Here is a 3775-nt window from a genome sequence, read left to right on the forward strand (position 1 = left end):
GTTAAACATTTCTTGCATCTTCTCGATCTTTGCCTCCATTCTTTTTCCAACGTCCTGGATCATCTTCACTATCATTATTCTGAATTATTTTTCTGGAAGGTTGCCTATCTCCACTGCATTTAATTGTTTTTCTGGGGTTTTACCTTGTTCCTTCATCTGGTACATAGCTCTCTGCCTTTTCGTTTTGTCTATCTTTCTGTGAATATGGTTTCCATTCCACAGGCTGCAGGATTGTAGTTCTTCTTGCTTCTGCTGTCTGCCCTCTGGTGGATGACGCTATCTAAGAGGATTGTCCAAGCTTCCTGATGGGAGGGACTGGTGGTGGGGGGAGCTGGGTGTTGCTCTGGTGGGCAGAGCTCAGTAAAACTTTAATCTGCTTGTCTGATGATGGGTGGGGCTGAGTTCCCTCCCTGTTGGTTGTTTGGCCTGAGGTGATCCAGCACTGGAGGCTACAGGCTCTTTGGTGGGGCTAATGGTGGACTCTGGGAGGGCTTATGCCAAGGAGTACTTCCCAGAACTTCTGCTGCCACTGTCTTTGTCCCCACAGTGAGCCACGGCCACCCCCCGCCTCTACAGGAGACCCTCCAACACTAGCAGGTAGGTCTGGTTCAGTCTCCTATGGGGTCACTGTTCCTTCCCCCTGGGTCCTGATGCACACACTACTTTGTGTGTGCCCTCCAGGAGTGGAGTCTCTGTTTCTCCCAGTCCTCTCGAAGTCCTGCAATCAAATCCCACTAGGCTTCAAAGTCTGATTCTCTGAGAATTCCTCCTTTTGTTGCCAGACCCCCAGGTTGGGAAGCCTGACATGGGGCTCAGAACCTTCACTTCAGTGGGTGGACTTCTGTGATATAACTGTTCTCCAGTTTGTGAGTCACCCACCCAGTGGTCATGGGATTTGATTTTACTGTGATTGCACCGCTCCTACCGTCTCACTGTGACTTCTCCTTTGTCTTTGGTGTGTGGTATCTTTTTTGGTGAGTTCCAGTGTCTTCCTGTCAATGATTGTTCAGCAGTTAGTTGTGATTCCGGTGCTCTCGTACAAGGGAGTGAGCACATGTCCTTCTACTTCACCATCTTGAACCAATCTGACACTCACTTTTAAAGCCACTGGACTAATGGATTCTGTATGCCCACATATAATTATACCACAGTTGTTTAACTATCATAATAAAATAATTTCTTTTACATACAATTTAAATCAAAGCTCTCAGAATACCACAAGGGACTGGGAATAAAATTATATGTGAATATCTCTCTTCATATGCATATATAAAATTTTGTAAGCTCAATCAAGTAATCACCATTAGCCCTTTTATTATTCCATCAATTCATCTACTGCTAAATAATCCAAATTCTACAATACATTTTTTCAAGGGTTTAAATCTCAAGTCATGCCAAAAGCAGAGCAATGGCCTACAAGAAGAAACAAAATGTAGTATGGGTATCATTATACATATCCATTTGTAAAGACAATTAATGAAGAAATACAGAAGACTTACAGTTGGCTGTATCAGAAAGTGTTCTCAATCAGAGCTGAACGTGTGTATCACCTAGAGCAACAGTACCCAAACTTTCTGGCACCGGGGACCGGTTTTATGGAAGACAATTTTTCCAGAATGGTTAGGGGGGTGAGGATGGTTCATGTGGTAATGTGGGGAGCAGCAGATGAACCGATACTAGTCTGCAGCCCGGGGGTTGGTGACCCCTGACTTGGAATACTTTCTCAGCTTCCCATGACTTCCAAAGAAAAAGGGTTCCATGACTTTCATCTCCTGCCTACCGTAGAGTCTATTCCACTTTCCTCCACAGCTTCCTTCACTGAAATGTCTTCCCTAGGTATAAAACGGACCTTAGGCTTGTGGTCCAGACAAGATGGCCTGGGTCTGTTTGTGCCCACTCTTCATGCTGGAAATAACAAGAGGCCACTAAAGGAGACCTTTGAGAGTTGGTAAGAAGAAGGTGAACTAGTTTGGGACCTGAAGACTGGAGGAGCAATACAGCAGCACCCAACAGAAGAAGGCAACCCAGGCCCAGCATTTCCTAACCTCCAACCTAGCATCAGAAGGCAGCCTGAGTAGGGCCAATCCTCCCCAGGAAAGAATATGAAGGAACAGCAGGTAAGCTGAGCCAAATCAGCAAGGGGGATGGATGGGAAGAAGTCTCCTGGGGGAGACTCCAAGGCTGCCACACAGCACAGCAAGAGACACCATATAAGCAACTGGGTTCTGGAAGCCTCTTTGCTCCCAATGCCTGTGACTCCCCTGTAAGGCGATCCCACCACCACAAGCAGGCCAGCCTGGGAAGCACTCTTGGTCCCCCACAGCAGGGAAGATCCTGTCAGAACAAGTACCTGGCCAGGAAAGCCTCCAGAAGCCTGAAACTCCCTTTTGCACTAGGGAAAGAAGGGTGGGCGGGTAGAACCACAGGAGGGACCCAACCACACAGTCAGCAGGGCCTGGAAAGTCTCTTTGTCTCCAAGAGCCTAAAACTTCCTGCCTCTGCCCAGAATCACTGGGGCAGCTGGGAGGCACGAGTAGGGGGATCCTGCCACAACAAGTCAGGCTCAGGAAGCCCCTTTTTCCTAAAGGCCCTGGACTGCCTTCTTTCACCTAGAGACACCCGGTGGTCTACGCTGGGGAAACCCCTTTTGCTTCCTCATACATACCATCAGAGACCAGTGAGAGCCCAAGCAGCATTAGATAAGTCAAACAGGCCAAAATAACATGGCAAAGGCTTCAAAATTAAACTGTTAATGGAACCACAGCCCACAAACTAAGTCGGGAACGCCAAGATAAATCTAAACAGGGTGACTTTCTAGTAAAACAAGATTTAAATAGGATCCCAGAGTCCTCTAACATAAGACAAAATATCCAGACAACAACTGAAAATGACCTGTCATACCAAGAACGAAGAAAATGAAAACTTGCGGCTTCCCTGGTGGCGCAGTGGTTGAGAGTCCGCCTGTCGATGCAGGGGACACGGGTTCGTGCCCCGGTCCGGGAGGGTCCCACATGCCGCAGAGCGGCTGTACCCGTGAGCCATGGCTGCTGAGCCTGTGCTTCCGGAGCCTGTGCTCTGCAACGGGAGAGGCCACAACAGTGAGAGGCCCGTGTACCGCAAAAAAAAAAAAAGAAAATGAAAACTTGACTAAGAAAAGACAAGCAACCAACACCAACACTGAACACAACAGTGAGAGGCCCGGTGTACCGCAAAAAAAAAAAAAGAAAATGAAAACTTGACTAAGAAAAGACAAGCAACCAACACCAACACTGAAATTAATCAGATGTAATTATCTGACAAAAGTTTTCAAGCAGCCATGATAAAAACACTTCCAGATAAATTACAAATTCTCTTGAAATAACTAAAAAAATCTTGTCAATGAAATAGAAGTTATTTTAAAAAGAACCAAATGGAAATTATATAAATGAAAGGTAAAATAACAAAGAAAAAACTCACAGAGCAGAGATAACAGAGGATAAGAATCAGTGAATTTCAGGATTGATTAATACAATTCATGTAATCTGAACAATAGAGAGAATACAGACTGAAAAAAAATGAATAGAGCCCCAGTGACCTGTGAGAGAACAACAAAAAAATCCAACATGCATCTCATCACAATCCCAGGAAAAAAAAGAGAAGGAAAATGGGTGTGAAAGACTACTCAAAGAAATAATGGCTGAAAACTTCCTAAATGTGGGAAAAGATACAAACCTGCAGATTGAAAAAGCTCAGCAACTCGAAACAGGACAAACCCAAAGAAATCCACACCAAGACA

This window comes from Physeter macrocephalus, chromosome 18 (assembly GCF_002837175.3).
Source record: "Physeter macrocephalus isolate SW-GA chromosome 18, ASM283717v5, whole genome shotgun sequence".
Lineage (NCBI taxonomy): Eukaryota > Metazoa > Chordata > Mammalia > Artiodactyla > Physeteridae > Physeter > Physeter macrocephalus.